Source organism: Ambystoma mexicanum, chromosome 3q (genome assembly GCF_040938575.1).
Source record: "Ambystoma mexicanum isolate Mex_15411 chromosome 3q, UKY_AmexF1_1, whole genome shotgun sequence".
Taxonomy (NCBI): Eukaryota; Metazoa; Chordata; class Amphibia; order Caudata; family Ambystomatidae; genus Ambystoma; species Ambystoma mexicanum.
Window position 1 is genome coordinate 308517396 of NC_090926.1, and position 27622 is coordinate 308545017.

A 27622-nucleotide genomic window follows, 5' to 3' on the forward strand; every position below is an offset into this window, starting at 1 on the left:
CCCACCCAGGCTGCCCCATCCAGACTGGACAACACCCAACAGCCCCCCTCCAGACTGGACACCACACCTCAGTTCCTGTCCTCTGTGATTCCCCCAGGCAGCCCCCTCCAGACTGGACACCAACCCCCAGCCCCCCTCACCTGTGATACCCCCCCAGACAGCCCCCTCCAGACTGGACATTGCCCCCCAGGACCCCTTACCTGTGACACCCCCAGGCAGCCCCCTCCAGACTGGACAACACCCATCAGCCCCTGTCACCTATGACTCCCCCCCAGGAAGCCCCCTCCAGACTAGACAACACCCCCAGCCCCCCTCATGAATGCACACCACCCCCCAGCCCGGCTCACCTGTGACACCCCCCAGAGATCCCCCTCCAGCCCTGACACACCCCCCAGGCAGCCCCCTCCAGACTGGACACCACCCCAGTCCCCCTCACCTGTGACACCCCCCAGGCATCCCCCTCCAGACTAGACATCACCCCCCAGCCTCCATCACCTGTGATCCCCCAGGCATCCCCCTCCAGGCTGTACACCACCCCCAGACCCCTTCACCTGTGACACCACCCAAGCAGCCCTCTCCAGACAGGACCTCCCCCAATCCCCCTCACCTGTGACACTGCCCAGGCAGCCCCCCCAGACTGGACACCACCCCAGCCCCCTCACCTGTGACACCCCCAGGCATCCCCCTCCAGACTAGACACCAGCCCCCATCACCTGTGGCCCCCCCAGGTATCCCCCCTCCAGACTGGACACCACCCCAAGCCCACCTCACCTGTGACACCCCCCAGGTAGCCCGCTCCAAACTGGACACCACCCCCATCTCCCCCACCTGTGACACCCCCAGGTAGCCCCCTCCAGACTAGACACCACCCTCCAGCCCCCCTCACCTGTGACCCCCCCAGGCATCCCCCCTCCAAACTGGACACAAACCCCAGCCCGCCCTCAGCTGGGACACCCCCCCAGGTATCCCCCTCCAGATTGGACACCATCTCCCCAGCCCCCCTCAACTGTCACTACCCCCAGATAGCCCCCGACAGTCTCCAACAACACCAGTGCAATGGATGTCTGCAGCTCACCTGAACTTCCGTGGTCTAACAGCACCATGCAGTGCAACACCAACATGTACACCACAAATACGACCAACTGGAAGCACCAGAGGTCCATCCATGAGTGGAGCATCTGTTCACACACCCTTCCAGGCCTTAATCATCCCCCCCCATACACATGTGACAAGTGAATGCAAATCCATGTGCATGTTGTCCATGCCACATTCCCAAGGCATCAAAGCACATTAACTGAATGTGTGCCCACGACAGAAGCAAACCTATCAAAAGATGTTGCTTGATCCACAAACAATGGCCAGGTGTGTCACAGCCCGAGCATCAGTGACCTGGGTGAAATGGGTGCCGAAATACCTGTCAGGGAACAATCACATGACAGGGCCATACATGGGTGATGGCAGGGAAATCAGAGAGAGCATGAGTCACAGAGACGGGAAAATTGTGCTGCCACTCCAGAAGAGCAAACATGGCCCACTACAGCATTCCAGTGGTAGAGGTTGAGCGACATATGAGAGAAGGCAATGTGTGACTTACACTATATGGGTTTTACACAGCAATGAGAAACAACTGTGCTATTAACGTGACCATGGAAGTCCTCCACAGTGAGCCCACCACCGTCTACCCCAACCACACTGATGCCAAAAACACAGTGATGCTGCACACGTAAATGCAAATTAAAACATACAGTGCAGACCCAGTAGTCTGATGGACCCACCCCCACATGTCAGGCACTTTGTGCATCATACAATCCGCAACCATCCCAGCAACAACAACACTCAAGCATGCATGCCACAAGACACATGACTTGCAATGGAGAGATGCACTGACTGAAAATAGAACTATCAAAGAGGCCGACACACAAATGAACAGCATGAAGCGTGGAATGTAACAAACAGAACAATGTATTGGACATAAATATGTACACAAATAAACAGGGAATCAAGCTCAAAGTAGTCCAGGGGTAATATTAAATAAAACGAACATCCAATGCCTAAACAACTATATACAATAAAAACTGGGAAGGAAAGTCTTCAAAGTCTGGGCAAAAAAAGGAAACCTACACTTAAATAACTATGTACAAAGGCAGCAGGCTTGTCCTCCTCCTCTCCAATCTCACTGAGCCCTTCCACCAGGGCCGAGTCCAGTGCCACGTCCTCACCCCTCAGGCGGGCCTCCGGTGTTGCCTAGAGGGCTTGCAGGTTCTCCAGAATTTGTGTATCTATCACTCGGGCTTCCCTGCAAGTGGCCTCCAGGATGGCAGTCGCCTCCTTGCCCGACGCAGGGCAATTTCAGCCTGGCCATCACTACCCTTGCTTCCTGAGCCCACTGCCTCTCTGTCCCAATCTGCTCTTCATATCCTCGGAACACGGAAGACATCCTGCCCCTCAGGTCCATGTGTGCTTCCTGCCTCACACTTTGCACCTGCCTGCTTTTGGTGGTCTGCCCTGAAACAAATCGCCTCCTCTTTGCCACCTACTGCCATAGTGCCCAGTGCCTGCTATGTGGGTACTCCCTCCGTGCTGATAATGTTACTTGTGGGCATATGGCACCTGCACTGCTCATGGATGCCTGCTGTCCCTCCATTGCCAGTGCCCCTGTAGGTGGCTGGGTAGGCACTTTGACCACCTCAGCAGATATGCCTTGGACTCCCAACTTGGTCAGGGATGTGGTTTCCACCAGACAGGGCATTTTGGCTGAGACTGGTGCACAGGGGGCCCTAGTGGTATCTGGGCCGAAAGGCACCCCATAGGATGGCTGGCGCACAGAGGAGGAAGACGAGGTGGTTGCAGCAGTGAACATCCCATGGAGGACACCAAGGAACAGGCATGTTGCAAGGCAGCCGATGAGGCGGTAAAGCTCACTGTGATGATGTGGAAGCAGACTATCAGTAGCCTCCACATTATCACAAATGACACCTGTCCGCCTTGTCAACCCGGCCAGCAGGGGTAGCGCATAATCCCAGATGGTAAGTGGGTGTCGGTCTGGGTGGACACATCAGCCGACAGCAAGTGGTGGGTCTGGGTGGAGGCATCCTGGCAGGCACATACTGCTGCATCCGATGGCCCAGGGACTAGATTTTGCACAGGTACCTCCATGGTGGCCTGCACAGCCTCATGCCCCTGGGACAGGACTGCAGTAGGCACACGCACCTCAACACCCCTACCTGACCCATGGGCTGGGCTGCAACAGCCACCTACTACCCCTCCCCCTCCATCAACCTGGATGACTCTGGGGCGTCTTCTGCCATGGATGGCCCCTGTGTGGCATCACCTTTCCCCACCACTGCTGAGGAGTCCCCTCTCACCTTCACCTTCTTGGACTCACCCCCTGCAGCCATGCCCAATGTCACAGGCACTGCCACAGCCACATCGCTCCCTCAAGATGATGAGTCACAGCGGCGTGGCTGGGGCCTGCGCCTCTGCCTGGTGGAGGCATTCCTGCAGCCATGCTCCAGACACTGCTTCCGCCCTCTTCATCAGATGTAACTGTGGAAAAGGAGTATGTAAAGGGCGCTTGGCGAAGTCCTGATAAGCCCTGGAGGATACTTGTAGGTAGATAGATAGATAGAAATCAGGGTGAGAGATCCGAAAACAGCTGTATTTATAGCATCTATACATGCTAGAATGGATTTCCTACAGTTTAGGCGAAATACAGTATTGTTTTTATTATGTATTGTTGTATTTTTGTCTGTTTGATGGATGTTCACATCCAAATAAACATATTGGGCCTCATTACGACCCAGGCGGTAAGTTACCACCTGGGCCGTGACTTTACCACCATGGCGTAAACTACGTTTACGCCATGGTGGTTGGCGGACTTACCGCCCCATTCCGAGTTTGGCGGGGCGGTAAGTCCCCAATCCCCATTTACCCTTCCCCATTCCCATTTTTGCCCCATAGGGCATAATGGGAGTGGGGAAGGCGTTAATTATGCCACCGTAAATTACGGTGGCGTAATTAACTCCATGGTCCCTTAGCGCCATGGATTTTAACACCTGCTAAAAGCAGGTGTTAAGTCCGCCATGGCGCTAAGGGACCTCGTACTCAGGCGGTAAGGGTCGGCGCTGTTTACGCCGCCGTAAAACCCTTACCGCCTGGGTCGTAATGAGGCCCATTGACTGATATACTTTGCATTGCCATGCCTTTAGATTTGAAAATGTAAGTTTGAAAATATAAGTTATTGCACTTCATTAGTTTCTATTATGTTTAAAATAATGTTCCTTCTACTGCACCCTTGAAAGTCCCCACGCCCCCTTCCTCTAAATTATGTTGCCCACAGTGTGGTGATGTATGTTATTTTAGCATCTTAATGGTGGACATCCTACATTTTCTGCCTTTTCCCTGAGGACAGTACTTCCTCTTTTCGTCAAAGCTATGTATTCTGTCATTTAAAAAAAAACGTTTTTCTTTTCTACATTACAATATATTGGCACTCGCACCATCCCCCATTTCCCTACTGCAAACACATGGGGCCCGATTCATGGAAGGGGGCGCAGAAATGGTGCAAGGTCCGTGCGCCAAGAAGGATCCTGCGCGAGCCGTGGCGCAGAATATTTTTGGCGCGCCACGCATATTTATGGATTTAAAGACACATTACTAGCCGTTGCGCAAGTAATAAGCTGCATGAGGAATGCCTACAACATGCCCCCAACCACAGAAAAAAGCAAGCAAAAGGATTAAGACGGTGCACGACTCCACGCCAATCCTGGCCCACCATCCAGTACCCATGTGAGAAGGCGCGCCTCACCTTGCAAGCCCAGACTGCACCCCAGCAAAATAGCACGTCTCACCTCGCAAGCCTAGGCTGCACCTCAGTGTAATAGTGTTCCTCACCTCGCATCCCAGGCTGACCCCAGCGAAATTGTGTGCCTCAACTCGCTAGTCCAGGCCAAGCCCCTGCAAAATTGCACGCCTCAACTCACAAACCCAGGCCGCACCCCAGTGAAATTGCACTCCTCACCTCGCAAGCCTAGGCTGCACCCCAGTGAAACGTGTGCCCTCACTCGCAAGCCCAGGCTACACTGCAGAAAAATCGCGTGCCCCAACTCGATAGTCCAGGCCAAGCCCCTGCAAAATCGTGCGCCTCAACTCGCAAGCCCAGGCCGCACCACAGCAAAAACGTGTGCCCTCCCTTGCTGCACCCCAGTGATAAGGCGGGCCCCCCTTCGTAAAGTGGAGGCTACACCCCTCACCAAAATGTGAGAACCCCCTTACACCAACCCCCCTACACCCTTGGCACCCATCTTGGCCACATACCCCCCTACTGCACATCAACCACTGGCCAGACACCACTACCCCAGCACCCCACACTTGTGACACCCCCCAAGCATCCCCCTCCAGACTGGCCAACACCCACCAGCCCCCCCTCACCTGTGACACCTCCCCAGGCATCCCCCTCCAGAGTGGACACCAACCTCCAACCCCCCCCACCTGTGACACCCTCCGAGGCAGCCCCCTCCAAACTGGACAACACCCACCAGCCCCCCCTCACCTGTGACACCCTCCCAGGCATCCCCCTCCAGACTTGACAACATCCACCAGCCCACCAGACCCCCTCACCTGTGACACCCCCCCAGGCATCCCCCTCCAGACTAAACACCACCCTCCAGCCCCCTCACCTGTGACACTCCCCAGGCAGCCCCCTCCATACTGGACACCACTCCCCAGACCCCCTCACCCGTGACCCCCCCAGGCAGCCCCCTCCAGACTGGACAACCCTCACAAGCCCCCCTCACCTGGGAAACCCCCCAGACTGGACCCCCCATCCCCCTCACCTGTTACACCCCCCCAGGCAGCCCCTTCCAGATTGGACAACACCCACCAGCCCCCCCTCACCCGTGACCCACCCAGGCTGCCCCCTCCAGACTGGACAACACCCAACAGCCCCCCTCCAGACTGGACACCACACCTCAGTTCCCGTCCTCTGTGATTCCCCCAGGCAGCCCCCTCCAGACTGGACAACAACCCCCAGCCCCCCTCACCTGTGATACACCCCCAGACAGCCCCCTCCAGACTGGACATTGCCCCCCAGGACCCCTCACCTGTGACACCCCCAGGCAGCCCCCTCCAGACTAGACAACACCCATCAGCCCCTGTCACCTATGACTCCCCCCCAGGAAGCCCCCTCCCGACTAGACAACACCCCCAGCCCCCCTCATGAATGCACACCACCCCCCAGCCCGGCTCACCTGTGACACCCCCCAGACATCCCCCTCCAGCCCTGACACACCCCCCAGGCAGCCCCCTCCAGACTGGACACCACCCCAGCCCCCCTCACCTGTGACACCCCCCAGGCATCCCCCTCCAGACTAGACATCACCCCCCAGCCTCCATCACCTGTGATCCCCCAGGCATCCCCCTCCAGGCTGGACACCACCCCCAGACCCCTTCACATGTGACACCCCCCAAGCAGCCCTCTCCAGACAGGACCTCCCCCAATCCCCCTCACCTGTGACACTGCCCAGGCAGCCCCCCCAGACTGGACACCACCCCCAGCCCCCTCACCTGTGACACCCCCAGGCATCCCGCTCCAGACTAGACACCAGCCCCCATCACCTGTGGCCCCCCCAGGTATCCCCCCTCCAGACTGGACACAACCCCAAGCCCACCTCACCTGTGACACCCCCCAGGTAGCCCCCTCCAAACTGGACACCACCCCCATCTCCCCCCACCTGTGACACCCCCAGGTAGCCCCCTCCAGACTAGACACCACCCTCCAGCCCCCCTCACCTGTGACCCCCCCCCAGGCATCCCCCCTCCAAATTGGACACAAACTCTAGCCCGCCCTCAGCTGGGACACCACCCCAGGTATCCCCCTCCAGATTGGACACCATCTCCCCAGCCCCCCTCACCTGTCACTACCCCCAGATAGCCCCCGACAGTCTCCAACAACACCAGTGCAATGGATGTCTGCAGCTCACCTGAACTTCCGTGGTCTAACAGCACCATGCAGTGCAACACCAACATGTACACCACAAATACGACCAACTGGAAGCACCAGAGGTCCATCCATGAGTGGAGCATCTGTTCACACACCCTTCCAGGCCTTAATCATCCCCCCCCATACACATGTGACAAGTGAATGCAAATCCATGTGCATGTTGTCCATGCCACATTCCCAAGGCATCAAAGCACATTAACTGAATGTGTGCCCACGACGGTTGCCAGACATTTGGTCGAAAAAAATTGGTCGACCAGACAAATGGTCGAACCAATTTGATCGAAAAGCAAATGGTCGAACTATTTTTATTTTTTATTTTAACCGTTTTTTTCATTTTTTTGGGGGGGCCCCCCCCCAACCCTCTTTTTTTCTCTAAAAACCCCTTTTTTTACTAAACGAAAACCCGAAAAATAAATATATAAATAAATAAAAAATTTCGACCATTTGGTTTTCGACCAAATTGCGTCGACCAAATTGCAGTCGGCCAGTTTTTTTTCGACCAGTTGACTGGACACCCCCACGACAGAAGCAAACCTATCAAAAGATGTTGCTTGATCCACAAACAATGGCCAGGTGTGTCACAGCCCGAGCATCAGTGACCTGGGTGAAATGGGTGCCGAAATACCTGTCAGGGAACAATCACATGACAGGGCCATACATGGGTGATGGCAGGGAAATCAGAGAGAGCATGAGTCACAGAGACGGGAAAATTGTGCTGCCACTCCAGAAGAGCAAACATGGCCCACTACAGCATTCCAGTGGTAGAGGTTGAGCGACATATGAGAGAAGGCAATGTGTGACTTACACTATATGGGTTTTACACAGCAATGAGAAACAACTGTGCTATTAACGTGACCATGGAAGTCCTCCACAGTGAGCCCACCACCGTCGACCCCAACCACACTGATGCCAAAAACACAGTGATGCTGCACACGTAAATGCAAATTAAAACATACAGTGCAGACCGAGTAGTCTGATGGACCCACCCTCACATGTCAGGCACTTTGTGCATCCTACAATCCGCAACCATCCCAGCAACAACAACACTCAAGCATGCATGCCACAAGACACATGACTTGCAATGGAGAGATGCACTGACTGAAAATAGAACTATCAAAGAGGCCGACACACAAATGAACAGCATGAAGCGTGGAATGTAACAAACAGAACAATGTATTGGACATAAATATGTACACAAATAAACAGGGAATCAAGCTCAAAGTAGTCCAGGGGTAATATTAAATAAAACGAACATCCAATGCCTAAACAACTATATACAATAAAAACTGGGAAGGAAAGTCTTCAAAGTCTGGGGAAAAAAAGGAAACCTACACTTAAATAACTATCTACAAAGGCAGCGGGCTTGTCCTCCTCCTCTCCAATCTCACTGAGCCCTTCCACCAGGGCCGAGTCCAGTGCCACGTCCTCACCCCTCAGGCGGGCCTCCGGTGTTGCCTGGAGGGCTTGCAGGTTCTCCAGCATTTGTGTCTCTATCACTCGGGCTTCCCTGCAAGTGGCCTCCAGGATGGCAGTCGCCTCCTTGCCCGACGCAGGGCAATTTCAGCCTGGCCATCACTACCCTTGCTTCCCGAGCCCACTGCCTCTCTGTCCCAATCTGCTCTTCATATCCTCGGAACACGGAAGACATCCTTCCCCTCAGGTCCATGTGTGCTTCCTGCCTCACACTTTGCACCTGCCTGCTTTTGGTGGTCTGCCCTGAAACAAATAGCCTCCTCTTTGCCACCTACTGCCATAGTGCCCAGTGCCTGCTATGTGGGTACTCCCTCCGAGCTGATAATGTTACCCGTGGGCATATGGCACCTGCACTGCTCATGGATGCCTGCTGTCCCTCCATTGCCGGTGCCCCTGTAGGTGGCTGGGTAGGCACTTTGACCACCTCAGCAGATATGCCTTGGACTCCCAACTTGGTCAGGGATGTGGTTTCCACCAGACAGGGCATTTTGGCTGAGACTGGTGCACAGGGGGCCCTAGTGGTATCTGGGCCGAAAGGCACCCCATAGGATGGCTGGCGCACAGAGGAGGAAGACAAGGTGGTTGCAGCAGTGAACATCCCATGGAGGACACCAAGGAACAGGCATGTTGCAAGGCAGCCGATGAGGCGGTAAAGCTCACTGTGATGATGTGGAAGCAGACTATCAGTAGCCTCCACATCATCACAAATGACACCTGTCCGCCTTGTCAACCCGGCCAGCAGGGGTAGCGCATAATCCCAGATGGTAAGTGGGTGTCGGTCTGGGTGGACACATCAGCCGACAGCAAGTGGTGGGTCTGGGTGGAGGCATCCTGGCAGGCACATACTGCTGCATCCGATGGCCCAGGGACTAGATTTTGCACAGGTACCTCCATGGTGGCCTGCACAGCCTCATGCCCCTGGGACAGGACTGCAGTAGGCACACGCACCTCAACACCCCTACCTGACCCCATGGGCTGCGCTGCAACAGCCACCTACTACCCCTCCCCCTCCATCAACCTGGATGACTCTGGGGCGTCTTCTGCCATGGATGGCCCCTGTGTGGCATCACCTTTCCCCACCACTGCTGAGGAGTTCCCTCTCACCTTCACCTTCTTGGACTCACCCCCTGCAGCCATGCCCAATGTCACCGGCACTGCCACAGCCACATCGCTCCCTCAAGATGATGAGTCACAGCTGCGTGGCTGGGGCCTGCGCCTCTGCCTGGTGGAGGCATTCCTGCAGCCATGCTCCAGAGCACTGCCTCCGCCCTCTTCATCAGATGTAACTGTGGAAAAGGAGTATGTAAAGGGCGCTTGGCGAAGTCCTGATATGCCCTGGAGGATACTTGTAGGTAGATAGATAGATAGAAATCAGGGTGAGAGATCCGAAAACAGCTGTCAAGTATTTGAAGCTATTTTATTTTGCCTTCAAAACGATTTTGCACAGATGAGTATTTTTAAACATTTACAAAACTTTCGATAAGCACGAAAGGTTAGGTGGACAGATATTTCTTTTCTTGCGAAATACAAGTGAGTATCGTCCTCTTTTCTTGCGGAGGAACAATTTTCACAGTGATGCACGAGTGTACAGTACAAGTAGGTGATGACAGAGGGTGTCAAAAGTGTGCGGCCCAGGACTGTAATAGGTCCGGGGGTACTAGAACAACAATAGTGAACACAACACTATTCTACAAACACATATAAACAGGGGTTGTGCCACAGACAATCGACACGACGGTGTTTCGGCCAAGCTGGGCTGCGATTAAGCCCGATGGTTGTGGTGGCCTTCATCAGGATGGTCTCTTAATAAAGGTTCTGTCCGTAACGGAAATCTGTGGGAGAAGGTGAGAGCTGTCAGGATCTCAGGTAGTTGTGGTTTTATTTACGTATTAATAAATAATGGCTGATTAGTGCCTAAAAATACACTCTAAGTGTATTACCATTAAACAGCTTACCGTCTGCTGTGGTGCAGCGGGGACGCTGTGCTGGAGTCCTGTTATGGTTGCCGGACTCTTGGAGACATGAGAAGACTCGTGAGAATCGGGTCACTCAGGCTACTTATTAATGCCTATGGTCTCTGGGAGCTGTAGAAACAAGGTAAGTGTACCGTTATCTCCACGTGTGGTGGAGACCGTGTATTTTAAGCAGAACACAAGGCCCATGTACATCCAGCATGGGATGTGTTGGAGTGGTAAGTATTGGACCCGGAATGATGGACACAGGTGGTGTGGGTGTCTTGTGAGAGTGGTGTTTGTCAACAAAGCCATCAGGTAAAGGCTATCATTTTGGTATCCTGTCGATGGCAGGAATCAAGTTTAAACGCCGTGGTGAACTATGGGCTGTAAACCGCAGTTTTACTGTGATTAAAAGTGACACGAGCATGCAAAAGGAGATTGCAAAATGATTTTGTGGTAGGTACAATGTCCAAAAAGATCCAAAAAATAATTATTCATCAAATTTATTTGTGCTGTAGCAGTTGTGACTTGACATTGCTAAAGGAGTGCTTGTGCTGGATCAGGGTGGAAGCTGGATGCAGCCATCGCCGTGTTTTTCGACATGTACCGTTTTCCAATTTTTTACAAGAATTGTGCTGCCGTGCGCATTTTAAAAGATGTCTACAAGAGGACTAAAAACCTCTACAGTGCACGAGTTAGACTCTATAAGGACAGTGCATCAGGTGGGAAATGCTCGAGGTACCTAGGTTGTCTGTTCCAATTTGTCAAAATGAGGAAAAGAGCATAATTTAGCGATGTGACTTACCGAAGCTTGTTGTGGAAGTGTCTGCGCTCCTCGCGGTAATGGATGCTACCGAGGAGTGCAGATACCATAGGTTAAGAGCTCAGCCCAGCAGGGCTGGCCAGCCAATGGGGTGCCCAATGGAGAGTGGGGTAGGGCAAAAAAAGGATTGAGTAACGGCCGTGGTTATTGGTGTTCAACATTCGGCCAATAGTGAGGAGGCATGACAAGCAATAGATATGACCCGTATGTGTGAGCTCTCAAGGGAGCACAGATGGCTCCTATCATGGATGACTTAAAATAGGTGCTGGACTATTATGGACTCAGTACAGCGGGAGTGCGGCAGGGAGTTAACTGCTGCAGATTACTGGACACTATGAAATGTTGATGGCTTGAGATGAAATTGAGTAAATCAAACGTGAGAGACATGTTTGATGAAGGCTCGATATGCATAACTCCGTAAAGTGGTCCTGGTCAAAAAGTCAGACTGATTGTGTGGAGAGATCCACACGTACACAAAACAGTATAATCTATATAGTTTCTTATGAGATTAATGTAAAACATCAGGATTTTGGAGAAACATACAATGCTTTATATACACTGTTGTTGAATGGCATATATGTAGATGTTAAAAAATGCAAGAAAAAATGCAAACATACAGTGTCAGAGATAGGACAACAGGATGTGAACCAGAGCTCGGAAAAGACCTGTACTGGACAGAAGCCATTGCAATCTACGGGGGTCACTCAGTCCCAGAAGTGTTTCCACTCTACGGTGATATTAAGTCCAGTTCTTACTGTGTCCAGTCTGTGGACCCATTTCTGTTCAAGCCTAGTGAGCGCTAAGTTGATATCACCTCCTCTTCTTTGTTGTTGTAGTTGTTGTAAGATGGTCCAGGTAAGTTGCTCATTGGTGTGGCCTTTTTTGCTGTAATGCTCCACTAGTGGTTTATCCTGTATGGAGTTCTTGATGCATGAACGATGCTCACTTATCCTTTGTTTAATGGGTCTGGTTGTTTTTCCAATGTAAATGAGCTCGCATGGACACTTTATTACATAGATTACGTTTTTGCTCTCGCAGTTCGTATGGCTTTGCATTGTCCAGATGAAATTTTTGTGCGTGAATGTCTTGCTGGTCTTGGTGTAGCGACATGCGACGCACTTTCCACATGAGTAATGTCCTACTATGGGCGGAAGGCCCCATATTGTGTCTTGTTGTTTTTCCGGTTTGAGAAATGTGTGTACCAACATATGTCTAAGGTTCCTGTTCTTTTTAAAAGCAAACAAAGGTTTTTTGTCCAGGGTGCCTTTGTTTTTTATCAGGTGCCAGTGCTTGTTTATGGTGGTTTTTAACAAGTTGCTGATAGGGTTAAACGTGGTGACACAGAGAGTCCGGTCTATGGGTTCCTTGGTGCTGGTTGTCAGACAGATGGTGTGGTCGGTGTTTGCTGCCCTTTTGCGGGCCCTTTTGACGCAAAACATGTCTCTCACGTTTGATTTACTCAATTTCATCTCAAGCCATCAACATTTCATAGTGTCCAGTAATCTACAGCAGTTGACTCCCTGCCGCACTCCCGCTGTACCGAGTCCATAATAGTCCAGCACCTATTTTAAGTCATCCATGATAGGAGCCATCTGTGCCCCCTTGAGAGCTCACACATACGGGTCATATCTGTTGCTTGTCATGCCTCCTCACTATTGGCCGAATGTTGAACACCAATAACCACGGCTGTTACTCAATCCTTTTTTTGCCCTACCCCACTCTCCATTGGGCACCCCATTGGCTGGCCAGCCCTGCTGGGCTGAGCTCTTAACCTATGGTATCTGCACTCCTCGGTAGCATCCATTACCGCGAGGCGCGCAGACACTTCCACAACAAGCTTCGGTAAGTCACATCGCTAAATTATGCTCTTTTCCTCATTTTGACAAATCGGAACAGACAGCCTAGGTACCTCCAGCATTTCCCACCTGATGCACTGTCCTTATAGAGTCTAACTCGTGCACTGTAGAGGTTTTTAGTCCTCTTGTAGACATCTTTTAAAATGCGCACGGCAGCACAATTCTTGTAAAAAATTGGAAAACGGTACATGTCGAAAAACACGGCGATGGCTGCATCCAGCTTCCACCCTGATACAGCACAAGCACTCCTTTAGCAATGTCAAGTCAAAACTGCTACAGCACAAATAAATTTGATAAATAATACATTTTTTGGATCTTTTTGGACATTGTACCTACCACAAAATCATTTTGCAATCTCCTTTTGCATGCTCGTGTCACTTTTAATCACAGTAAAACTGTGGTTTACAGCCCATAGTTCACCATGGCGTTTAAACTTGATTCCTGCCATCGACAGGATACCAAAATGATAGCCTTTACCTGATGGCTTTGTTGACAAACACCACTCTCACAAGACACCCACACCACCGGTGTCCATCATTCCGGCTCCAATACTTACCACTCCAACACATCCCATGCTGGATGTACATGGGCCTTGTGTTCTGCTTAAAATACACGGTCTCCCCCACACGTGGAGATAACAGTACACTTACCCTGTTTCTACAGCTCAGAGAGACCATAGGCGTTAATAAGTAGCCTGAGTGACCCGATTCTCACGAGTCTTCTCATGTCTCCAAGAGTCCGGCAACCATAACAGGACTCCAGCACAGCGTCCCCGCTGCACCACAGCGGACGGTAAGCAGTTCAATGGTAATACACTTAGAGTGTATTTTTAGGCACTAATCAGCCATTATTTATTAATACGTAAATAAAACCACAACTACCTGAGATCCTGACAGCTCTCACATTCTCCCACAGATTTCCGTTACGGACAGAACCTTTATTAAGAGACCATCCTGATGAAGGCCACCACAACCTCGGGCTTAATCCCAGCCCAGCTTGGCCGAAACACTGTTGTGTCGATTTTCTGTGGCACAACCCCTGTTTATATGTGTTTGTAGAATAGTGTTGTATTCACTATTGTTGTTCTAGTACCCCCGGACCTATTACAGTCCTGGGCCGCACACTGTTGACACCCTCTGTCATCACCTACTTGTACTGTGCACTCGTGCATCACTGTGAAAATTGTTCCTCCGCAAGAAAAGAGGACGATACTCACTTGTATTTCGCAAGAAAAGAAATATCTGTCCACCTAACCTTTCGTGCTTATCGAAATTTTTGAAAATTTTTAAAAATACTCATCTGTGCAAAATCGTTTTGAAGGCAAAATAAAATAGCTTCAAATACTTGACAGCTGTTTTCGGATCTCTCACCCTGATTTCTATCTATCTACCTACTGTGGAAAAGGAGACACAGAACAGAAACATCAATGTACTACACCAAATCTTTCATGGAATCACCAACATTCACATGAACATGACTTGTCAAGGGAACAACCCTCAACCTCCACACCCACACACATGGACATGCAACCCACTTCCATGTAGACACCTGCTTGGCCATCACTCCACACAATCACATCAAGCTATTTGCCACTGTCACAACCAATCAATTGCATATGCTATGCGCACATGCACATGTGAGCATGCCACAGCAACAAGCACATACACATGCCATGCACACACATCAACTGAGAGGCCCCAAGCAGTGCATCGAACAATCACATCAGAGTCCCGTGAACTGCAATGCCTCTATGTGACTAAGCCAAACATCCAAATGCACGTGTTGAATCCAGGCATGAGTGATGTCCAGTCACACATTCCCTATTTTTGGCACATACACATCAACATCATGCATGCATATGACGTAGGCACCACTACCTCAACTGGCACGTCTCAGACACAAGTAACATTGCATGTGCACGGTCTGCAAGCCAGCACTACAACACACAATGCAAGTGATAGCACATTTCAAATTCATATAGGTCTGAATGCACACATGGAGAGCTATGTCTGGGGCATGCCCGCAGACATCCGTCTCAGGAACATACTTGCTGCAAGCCTAAAGGGCTCACTGTCAACATGCTGGTACATGCACAGACCACATGCACCATAGGGCATTACACCACATGGCTTCTCAAAAGTCGACTCCAGACGTTGACATAACTCGCAGACCTCGGTGCGCAGCGCCGGGTAGAACTTCTCCAGGACCCGCATGTTGTTAGCCGACATCCGGCACCTGTGCGCACGGTGCACCTCTGCGGTGCCACCGGCCTGGACATAGTGCAGGGCCTTGTCGTGAGTCCTGGATTTCAGGTCCTCTGACTGCTTGCGCACGGTCTTGAAGGTGCAGGGTGCCACCCTGATGTCCTTCCTTGCCGCCTTGCATCATAAGGTGGAAGAGGGCATCATAATGCTCCAGGACCTTCTCCACCAGGATGTCAACTTCTCTGGTGGTGAAGTTGACAGCCTTCTGCCTCGCTGCCATGAGGTTGCCACTCTGGTCAGAGGATGATGGGGCTGACATGGCAACCCCTGAGGCAGGTGTGGGTGGCCAAGGTGGTCCTGGAGCTGGGCTGTGGAGCAGTGGTTGTGGAATGGCATGGTGGGAGTCCAATAAAGCAGCTGAGGTGGTCACAGGGCCAAAGACAGGAGCATAGGCAATGGCTGGACAGCAGGCACTCCAAATGCACTGCAGGTGGGCAGCAGGCACACACACTGGACAGGCAGCAGCAGATAGCTACGTTGGAGGCAGCACAGGGCGGTAGGAGGCAGGTAAAATGGCACGAAGCAGGAGCATGAGTCTTCCGTGTCTCTTTATGATGGAAGCCAGAAACAGAGTGAAGGGACTTTGCGTGTAAAAAATGGGTAAAAGTGTGGGGATATGAAATCCAAGGAAAGGCTCTCAGCGCGTAACTTACATGACATGCACTGCGCACAGGTGTTGGGCATGCCATAATCGGGGATACATTAGTACGTGTAGAAGCAACATGAATGTGTGTGCGAAGGGGAGGATATGGACGAGTGTAGTACCGCATATTTTGGGGTGCCACGCAATCCCTTCACTTCAGGGACCATACAAACTTCTTATTTTGGTGGGGGATTTGCTTCTGCGCATACGCACATCAACTTTTGATTTTTGTGAGGCTAACAGTGAGTCATGTATGCATTTATTTGAACCCTCGGGTCATGTGCGTAATTTTAGGGGGGACAGGGGTGTTTGTCCCCCCCCAACTTTTATGGCACACCATTGTGTCCCCATTCATTTGGCTGGGGCACCTTTTCTTCAGATGTCATGTACCCCCCAACATTTTCAGCAAAGTTACTCCACTGCCCTGGGTGCCCCTGTGTATCGCATACCACTATTCTTACCTTTCTGGTAACTTTCTGGGGTTCGCATACATATTTTCTTTTTTCGGAAGCTACCCTCGCATTGCGTATGCATTTCTTTTTATTCTGGGGTGCCTGTGTGTTACACATACCGTATTTTTCACACTTGGGGTATATTTGAGCCTTGCTGGATCACAAAACTATGTCTTCCATCACGTAGACTGCCCCCTCACTCAAATTGCCCAGGAAAATTGCTTGGTGTGCCTTCCATTTTTTCCTTAAACCTGGAAAATGAGTGGAAAGGCCCCAAGACGGAAAGGGGGCAGTAGTGGCCGGGCTCAGGAATGTCCTGTGGAAGCAGCTGCCCAAGCCCCATGGGTTCTGCTCCAGCCCAAAAGGTTCAGGGGCATGCTGCGGAAGCAGCTGCCCCAGCCCGAAAGGGTAAGGGACGTGCTGCAGAAGCAGCTGTGCCGGCCTTAAAGGGTAAGCGACGTGCTGCGGAAGCAGCTTCACCAGCCCCAGGGGGTAATGCCATGCCCCAGGCCACTTGTGGTCTAGGACCTGGACCCAGAGTGGTCCCAGCCACACAGGGGTGGCAGCAAAACTTTGTGGCAAGAAGGCAAAGCCTGCACAGCAGGAACAGGCTCAACCCCATGACACGGCACAGGACACTGGCACGTTGAGGAAGAAGAACTTCTATGATGATGAACTCCAGATCCTCATGGACTACGTGGCCAGTCACCTCTGTGACATGTGCCAGCAACCGGGCAGCACACATACACCACAACTGCTCAGCGTATGGTGTATTGGCAGCATGTCACGGATGAGATCAACCCCTTAGGGGTTGAGAAGTCCAGATCCTCAAGGGCTACGTGGCCAGTCACCACTGTGACATGTGCCAGCAAACGGGCAGCACACATACACCACACCTGTTCAGCGTATGGTGCATTGGCAGCATTTCATGGATGAGCTCAACGCCTTAGGGTTTGAGAAGCGCACTGCTGCACAGGTAGTGACGCGCTGGAATGAGCTCACCCGTCGCACCAAGTCCAAGCTGGGTGCAAACCTCGCCTCTGCTCTGGCAACAGGAGGGGGGTCACCAGAGGAGGAGCTGACTGAGCATGAAGAGGCTATGAGCCAATTCATTCTACTGGAGCAGGTGCAAGGCGTGGGATGCCTGGAAAATGATGAGGACACGTCTGGTGAGTGACCAACATTGTGCATCCTGAGTAGGTGAAGTGAAGCATCAGCAAGATGTATAATTGTCGTGCACATCTGGCTGCATTTGAATGACTGCCTTGGGTGAACCGGGTCATGTGGTGTACTGCCTCCTGTCCAGTGTACACAAGAGCGGATACAAACCATGTGTTGTACATCAGTTGAACATGTCCGTGTGACAGTACTCATGCCCCACTAGCATACCGCCACAACATCTGCTACATGATACCAAAATGTGCACTCTTGTTAGCTGCATCCTTGATGTCAGTGACTCTGCTCTGCTAGACATGTGCGTGTGTCCGAAATAGGAGTTACACTTCATGCCCTGCAGGGTAGAGAAACTCTTTTCATACATGTACGTAGGTGCTACCATGCTACATAGAACATATTCGATGACAACCAGCATGCCTTATGGCGTGCCGAGTGAGTGTGCATATGTCTAGACTGTGCACATCCCTGCAGCCCCAATGGAAATGACTCCTGAGCCAAATCGTTATAACACCTGATCCCTGTTACCCTCCCACACTCAGCCCACATTCCATGGGTTGATGCCCCTCTCCCTCTTGTGGGTCACTGTACCTTGTTCCTATCCACAACTCCATTGGCTTACTCTCTCCACTTCACGGACCTTGCCTAGGTGGTACCCTTACAGCCATAGATCAACTGGGACTGTTCCCTTTTTCCCAGACTTACGGCATGTTCCCATTGTGTACAGTCCCTGTACCAGGACAACACTGGTGTGACATGTGATGGATGCGGACTTGGATGTGGATATGTGTGTCTGCCTGTTGCCATGTGATATAATTGCACGTCACAGAGCCACATGTCCATGCCCATTTCACTGGTATTAGTCAACACTTTGCGGTGCCATGTCCCATAATATGCTTCTTAACGACCCTGTAAATTGGCAATGTGTCTACTGGCAGCATAAACCTGAGCAGGGAATTATGTTGCCAATCTGCATATGCCAAGCTCAGATAGCTTGTTGTCCATTGTGTGTAGATGCTGTATTTCTTATGGTGACATGTCCTGTATTTAGTTGCATGAAAGCAATGTGATACACATGTTTACTGTAGACACGTTGCACATGACTCCACATGTCTTTTTATTTATTTATTAACATTTTTAAAGCGCGCATCAGCCCTTAGGCATTGTGGCGCTGTTACAGAGAAAACATTCTTGCTGGTTACAGTGGATACATAGAGCTTGGTGGTTACAGTTCAAGCCGTAGTTACATTACATAACATAGATAGTGGTTACAGATGATGAGAAGAGCTGAGGAGAGCTTGGTACCTGGTGGGTGTATGTTGTGGCTAATTGAAAAGAGTTGTTTTGAGGGATTTGCGGAAGATGGGCAGGGATGATTCAGCTGTGAGTGCATTGGGTAGGGCGTTCCACAGTTTTGGAGCTATGTATGGAAAGCTTATACCACCAGCATTAGCTCTTTTGATGGAAGGAATGCGAAGTTGGTTGTCGTGGTTACTTCTTTTGGGTCGTGTCGAGGTATTTCTGGGTATGGTTTCTGAGAGGTACGATGGGGCTGAGAGGCTGATGCATTTGTGTGTTTGCGTGAGGATCTTGATGTTGATCCTATCCTTGGCTGGAAGCCAGTGGGCGTCTCGCCTTGCCTGGGAAATGTGGTCTCTTTTAGAGATGCTGAGAGCCACGCAGAGTGCGTTATTTTGTACTGTTTGGAGCTTGTTGAGATTTTTAGCAGAAGTGCCTGCAAGGAGGGCATTGCAGTAGTCCAGTTTAGCACCTATAGTGGCACGGGCGATGGAGAGACAGTTTTGGGTGGTTAGGAAGGGTTCTATGGCATTTATACGTTTGTTGATGTGAGCTGAAGCTGAAACGATGGTGCTGAATTGTCGTGACATAGAGAGGGTCGAGTCTAGGTAGACTCCTAGGGTCTTCACTGATGTGAGGACTGGTATGGTGGAGTTGTCTATGGTGAAGTTGTCGTACTCTTTGCTAAGTTTAGGCAAGGTTTCCTTAGGCCCTATGAGGATGATCTCGGTTTTATCTCCATTTAAGGAAAGACCATTGGTTGCCATCCAAGTTTGAATTGTAGTGTACATTTTGGTTGCCATCCAAGTTTGAATTGTAGTGTACATTTGAAGCAGAGAGGCTGCGTCCTGGTCGTATGAGCCAGTGAGAGGTAGGAGAATTTGAGTATCGTCGGCATAGTTTGTGTAGGCTATGCCGAGCGAGTCCAATAGATCAAAGAGTGGCTTTGTGAATAGATTGTAGAGGGTGGGTGTGGCGCATGAACCTTGGGGCATTCCACAGTGGATGGTGGTGGGAGCTGCATTGGCCTGGTCGGAATAGACTTTCATGGCTCTCCCCTCTAAGAAGGATGTTATCCATGAATGGCTTTATTTGAGAAGTGGGCTGCGTTAGAGAAGTGTGAGGTTAGGATGCTGTGGTCAACCAGATCAAACACAGCGAAGAGATCTAAGAGAAGCAGGAGGGCAGGTTTGCCCTTATCCATTATTTTGGTGATTTGGTTCTTTAAGTCTAGGAGGGTGGTTTCTGTGCCGTGGCCTTTGCAGAAGCCAGATTGTCTTCTGCCTAGGACGGCATTTGATTCAAGGTATTGTTGGATTTGGTTATGGGCAGATTTGTCTAGAATGTTGAGAAGGAAGGGGACGATGGTGATGGGTCGGTAGTTGTTCAGGCATGTGGGGTCTAGGGAGGTTTTTTTATGAGTGGGTGGACCCAGGCTTCTTTTAGGCTATGCAGTACAATTCCAGAGGAGAAGGAAGCATTGATGAATGCTGTACTGATTGGGGTAAGTGCATCGGAGCAATCTTTGATGATGGCTGCAGGGCATATGTCTCCTTTACAAGTGGATGGTTTGATGTTTTTTAGGAGAGCTGCGACTTCCTCTTCTGTGACGTCTCTGAAGGAGAAAGGAGAGGTATCGGGCTGCTGGGTAGGGGAGGGGAGCTGCTGTGGACTGTTTTGTTTGGGTAGGGTAGAGCGCTGGGATTGGATTTTGTCTTGGAGAAGCTTGACTTTGTTGATGAGGGTTGTTTGAATGTTGGAACACCAAGCTTCGTCTTTAGTGATCTTGTCTGGACTCGTAGGTGGGATGATGAGTTCTTTGAAGATTGAGAATATTTCTTTAGATTTGGAATTGGCTGTGGAGATTCTGTGGTTGAATGATTCAGACTTGGCTTTAAATATAGCCTTTTTGTAGGTGTAAGAGATATTTTTTAACTTGGTCAGAGTGGATTGGTTGGGCATGGATTGCCAGTTGGATAGGGGCATGCGTTTGTTAGCACGTAGGGCAGATAGCTCTTACGTGAACCAGGAGTTAGTATGCATGGATTTCTTTTGTTTCTTATCTTCCAATGGGGCTATAGACTCAATGGCTTGGGTCAGGATGTGGGCATAAGTGTTGGCCAGAGAGGTGGGGTTGTTGTCAAAGGGTGGTTTAAGTTCTAGGTTGTCCAAGAAAGGGAGGAGGCTGACTGAAGTTCGTTTTTTAGCACTTCTGGCTTTGGTCGGGGGGCATGTGAGAGAGTTTTGGCGGGAGGTCTAGAGGGAATGGTGAACTGGATACAGTGGTGGTCCGTCCACGGGAGGAATGAGATGCTAGTAACGGAGGAGGCGCAGTTGTGGTCTGCGATCCAGTCAATGGAACGGCCTTTACAGTGGGTAGGTTCTGTGACTCTGTGGGCGAATCCTAAGTCTATGAGTTCTTTGGCAAATGAGGAGGCTGCTTTGTCCTTGGGATCGTGCAGTCCTAAGTTGAGGTCTCCCAGCAGGATGGATTTGGTGGAACTCTTTAATTTGTTACCTAGGATTTGTAGGAGGTGCTTTTGGTAGTTTGAAGCTGTACCCGGTGGCCTATATGTGACCACGATATTTATGGTCTAGTTTGGTGTTAGTGTTAATTTAGTGGTAAGGAGGTCAGCGTTGTTATCCCAATGATGGTTGTAGGGTCTAATGAGGAGAGACTGTTTAAAGATGAGAGCGACACTTCCACCTTTGGAGATTTTCCAGTCGTGTCTGAGGATCGAGTAACCCGTGGGGAGGGCAAGGGAGATGTCTGGGCCTGATGGAGCCATGTTTCTGAAATGGCCAGCAGGTCGAGGTCGTGGGTGGTAATGAGGTCATTAATCTCCAGTGTGCGCGTTGTGATGGAACGCACATTAATAAGGGCATATTTGAGGGCATGTATTAAAGGGTTGTTGTTATTAGGCGTCGGGTTGGGCTGAGGGTTGGTGATATGATCGGTGGAGGTGTTATCAGTGGGATTTCTGTGAGGTGGGGTGAGATCAGAGTTGGAAAAAATGAGTAGGTGTAGAGGCTGAGTGGGTTGAGGCTGATGGGGTGGTTGGAGGGTGGCATTAAGCTCTGTGCGTGAGGATATGATAGGGGTGCGGGTGCTAAGTCTGAGGTTTCTATATTGTGTGGAGAGCGGGATGCAGGGGTGAGTCTTAGGTTCTATGCGTGCTCTGAGTTTTATTAGCCTAGAGTGAAGGTTGTTCTGATCTTTGGGTAGGGGAGCGCGAGGGTTAGGAAGCGTTGAATGAGTGGTGTGAGGCTGTGATGGAAGCGATGTGAGAGGAGTAGAGGTAGGTGACATTGTGTTGGTGAGCCGTGCTGTGGCTAAGGCGAGGGTAGCAGCAAGGGTGATGGGGTGTAAAGTGATGGTAGTAAGTGGGAGCAGGCTGGAGAGCGATGGGGCTGGTCTGTGGTTTGTAGTGGTAAATGGCTGTCCATGTGCAGGTGAGGAGGCACCCGGTGCAGAGGAGGAGGAGGAAGAAGAGTCTGTGGTGCTTCAGACCACCAGTGGAGGACGTGGCATGGCAGGCCGTGAGAATCCACTGGTGTACAGACCATCCTGAGCCATGCTGCAGACACTTCTGATGCTTTGGACTCAAGTAGCTCTGATGCTGAACCGGATGTGCATTCCTCAATGCTGGCGGAGGTGAGTGCACCAATGGGTGGATCAGCTGGGGCCCGTGAGCCTGCAGGTGGTTAGGTGCCTTCACAAGGCCAGTCAGTGGTGGCACGCCCATCCGTGGTGTTTACAGCTGCAAGGCATGCTCCCATGTATTGGTTTCTGGCCCTGGGACAGATGTCTAAGGCAGTGCTGCAGCCCGGCAGTCAGGGACAGGGGCACCAAAGAGCAAGGGCCATGCTCCCTTAGACCAGGCAGGCGTGGGCCCCGCACATGTGGGGGAAGTGTGCATGCTGGTCAGACCAAGTGGGAGCAGCAGATGTTGCGTTCCACACACCAACAGGGTGCTGCCTTTGAGAGTTTGGCTGAAGGCATGGCTAGGGTGGCCACTTCCATGATCCTTCCAGCAACACAAGTGGAGCAACAGCTGCAGGCCATGCAGTCCACATGTTGCTCCCACATGCTGCGCATGGAGGCCAACATCAGGGGCTGACGGGCAGATCTGCAGAAGCCCTGAGGCGTGAGTTGTTGGCCCACAGAGCTGCAATCCATGAAGAAGAGGCAGCAAGCAGAAGACTGTTCCACCAGGAGATGTTATCATTGAGGCAGACGATCACGGTGGAACTCTGTGCAACCCCTGAGGTTGTGCATAGTGACCTCAAAGCCCTCAGTCTGCTGGTGCATTCATCAGTGTCATGCATGGCGGCTGAAGATCAGGCCAGGGCACTGCGTGGTGAGCCATCAGCTCCACTTTCACCTTCTGATTCAATGCAGGATTGTGGTGCCAGCAGAGACATGCCTCCAGGTTCACTATGGCCGTGCGGTCCGTGAGCCCATGTAGGGGTATTCTTATTTTTATTTTTTGTTTGAGGTCCACCCTGGGTGGGCATTGACATGCACCCTACCCTGCCCCCTCCTGGGTGAACCCCCACGGTCCATGATGGACATTTTTGATTTTGTTGTTCATTTTTTGATACTTTTGTTGACCCCAGGCCCAGATGTTTGCATTTTATTTTTGAGTTGCCCTTTCCAGGTTTTATTTGTATTATTCGTTTTTGTTATTTCCTTGAGTTGTGCAGTTAACCTCTCAAGGCCATGACGTTTGCAGCGGTGTACATGCAGGTATGCATAGTGAGGTCAACTTGCATGTTTTCATGGTGGTGCACAGGATGGCATGTGCAGGTAACCATGGGTTCAGTGTTTCCTCGCATGTGTGTGTGAATGGTACTCCAATATGCCTACTGTAATGTCTTCTCCCATGTTATTTCAGTAATCTGTGATGTGGCGGTGAATCCGGGGGGAAACACCCTGCACCCTTTGATGTCCATTCTCCCCATGCTGCCCATTCCCTCCACCAGGCACTGGCCCTCCTGTCACTAATTTGGAGACACAGTTCCTTGGGATGGTGATGCGGGATTCACACCATGCCGGCACAGTCAGCAGGTAAGCATGAGCACTGTCTTGCATGTTGAGCATGCGTCATTGGTCACCATGTTTGCTGCATGTGTAACTTTACTTTTATGTGCTTTGCATACTACCATGCCGGAATGGTTATTTAAGTGGTACTCATGTCACTGTGTTACCTCCCTCAGTCAACTCATCTGTGCCCGCACCTACTGTGGTGTAGTGCATGTCATTGGCCATCTCCAATCCAGGCAGTGTACTCCTTGATGTGTGTTTCACTTGGCTTTCCATCTCAATGTCACTCTCTCTCCCTCTCTCTGTTGTGGTGTGCTGCACTCATGGGTAGATCACAATCTATGTCCTACCACCCTCTTGCACCCTGTGGTGCTTCTGCAGTGGTTGTTATCTGCATATTTTCAGGATCCATTCATGTGTTGTCATGAATGTGCATGTTCTTTCTGTTGTTACTATGCATGTCATTGGATTTAGAGGATGCGTCTCCCGATGGGTTGCATCGTATGCAAGGCAGGTGGGTACCCTGTGCAGGTAAGTGAAGGGCATTTGCAGACACTTGTGTGCTGTTTGGCTGGGAGTCTTGCACTGTGTGTGATCACTTTGGATTGACTTGTCTTGTGGGGCACCAGTACTACTTCATGGTTGCATGTTTCACAGGGTGTGGTTTTGGTGATAGGTCTGGGCATGGTGTTGTTTCTATGGATTGGTGGGGCCACTGGTTTCATATTCTTAATTGTGGGAGTTACAACTGTGTGGGCTTTTCTTAAGTGGTTGGGAGTGTGTATCAGGGACGGCTGTTTGTGGCCTGTGACAGGTGTTGATGGTTGTGCTGGTGTGTGTCTCATTGCATTTTGACCATGTCTACTGTGTGACACTTCACATCCCTTGCAATGTTTGTGGAGTAATGGTTCGTCAGCACATTCGGCCTCTATTGCTTAGGGTTCTCTAATTTTGGTGTGCAGCCCCAGTTACGAGCCACAACCATGGAACCATTGATGTGCTTTTTTGGGACTCTATGTTGTGTACCAGTACATTACATTTTGCAGTGTTGGTGTTTTCACATGCATGCCTCATGCATGCTGCGCCATGATGTTTGCAGCTTCCAGTTGACCCGCAGCTGGGTGCATGGTACTGCTGCATTGAATTGAATGCACAATTGTACCAAGTGTAGGCTGTCACAATGAAGTCTGCATTGACCTTGCACTTTTACTTTGCACCCGATGGTTAGCAGGCTTATATACTTGCTTGCAGTATCACATTGCTTTGTCTTGTCTGCTTATGTCTTCCATGACAGTTACCTCAGTGGCCAGCTTTCCAGTCTGACATCGCCCTCTGTGTATTGCTGCGTCAAGCATGATCCTGCCTGGAGTGCAAGAGGTGAGTATTTGTGTACTTGCATTATTGTGCTTTGCATCATGGCATGCCATGACTGTGTTCAGTGCACTATCCTAATACTGCGCAGGTGATGGCATACCTCGGCATGTCATTGGTAGTCTTCCAGAGGTGTCCCTGCTTTTTTGGGGGAACTATTATCTGCATATGTGATGTCTTCGCATTTTCATGCAGCATCTTGACTGATGTGTGTTTTGTGTATGTGCCATCGTCTTGTGAATGGGGATATGGGACATGCACATTTGCTGCATGTCATCGAGGGGGACACGCAGTGTGGAGATTGTTTGTCAATGTGTGTGTTTTGTGGGTTTGATTTGCATACAGTGTGCAGGTGTTGCTGCATGTGTGTTGGGACACATGGTGATGATTTTCTTGTGAGTTGCTGTTTGGATGTGTTGTATGTCACTTAGGGGGGCCCGTGGGTCTTGAGTTTGTGGGTGCATGGATGTGTTAGCTGCACTCTGTTTTATTTTGCTCATTGTCTGCAGATCCTTTGTTAGGGAATGATGGCTATTTTGTGGAATGAAATTTGACTGTCGACTGCATTCCAAGGGGACAGGTAAGATGTGCATGTATCTTATGGAATGGCTACTTTAGTTGCTGCATGTCTGGCTGTGGCAATTCTGGTGGTTTGCCCTCTTTGTCACAATTGTCTTACTTACCTCTTGTTAATAGTGGTTTTTAGAATGGGGTTTATTGTGGTCATGTTGCCAGATTGAGTAACGTGTGCATCGATACTGCACTGCATTTCTACACCCCACATTAGGGACATGTATGTACGCATCATGCACATTCCGGGACATGTGTGCAGCTATATGCCATTGTGCTTGTTGTATTGTGTGTCCCTGGTAATTTTTGAAGCCATGCATGGCTTGCAGCTCAGACATGTTTCAGGATTTATCGCTGTATACACATTTGACTGGTACGTTAGTCATATGGGATGTTTTTGGTGCCAAAGGGATGATTTTATTTAATGGTTGGTATGGTGGTAGTGGTGTCCTCCCTCTTCAATGTGTTTCTTTGGTAAACACAAAATGAAATGTCTTTTTAGTTCTAAGGGATGCACACAATTTTGCCCTTCCAAGGACTCTTTCTCAGGCTGGTTTTGTGCGCACAGTGGATTGGCCAATTGTCATCATTGAATGGCACCTGGTATTTGGCGGGATCATGTGCACTCCACAGGGGAAGGATTTAAGGTGAAAAAAGAGTGCACAAGCTGGGTACGTGCAGCCTCTCCACTTGCTCTTTGCTCAGCCATACGCAAGCATTGTGCCTTTGGGTGTGGATGGTGTGCCACCACCATGTCCACCGGGACCCCACGCCGTGTTGCAACACTGTGCAGGACACATGCTGCCACAGTGATCCTGCAGACTACTGGTGTTGCATATAGAAACACACCACCAGAGTGGTCAAGGGAGCGGAAATGTGACTTTAGAACCACTGGTGTGCGCTCCACTATGCCACGAGTTGCAATATGGGCAGTGTTGCACCTTACCTCGGCAGGTGTGTTCGGGTAGCGTTTGGGCATCATCATGTATTGATTTATTTATGTATTTATTTATTTTATTTCTTGTATTGAGCCACATGCCCATGGGCCTCAGGTTGCACAAAAGGACAATACAACCAAAACAAAGAACATGAAAGAAGCAGAGTAAAAGCAGGAGGAAGTCAGAAATTAGCCAGTGATCAAACCAAAGAGATAGGTTTTCAAAGCTTTTTTTAATCCTGAAAGCGTATTGATAGTCCTTATTGTGAGTGGGAGGGAGTTCCATTCTCTAGGTGCCCACAATGAGAAGCTAGAGGCCCCGAATGTTGCCAGCTTAAAGCGAGGCTGTTTGAATTTGTGTAGATCTCCGGAGCGCAAGGAACATGCTGGACGATCGACAGACAGCGGTTTCTTCAGATAGCCTGGGCGGTGGAAGACCAGCACTTGTAGGCCAGGGACAGGATCTTATTTGAGATCCGATGTACAACAGGTAGCCAGTGCAGCGCCTTCCTGGAGACATGATCATGTTTCCGTAGACCAAAAACAGCGTGAACAGCACTACTCCGAACCAGCTGTAGAGATTGTACATTGGTCTTGGTGGTTCCTGACTGAAGGCTGTTGCAATAATCAAACCTTGAATTAATCAGCGCTGAGGCCACTATAGATCTATTTGCGAGTGAAATGTAGGGCCTAATCTGATTGAGCCATTTAACCACGTAAACACAAGCTGCTTGCGTGTGGGAGACATGGGTTTTCATA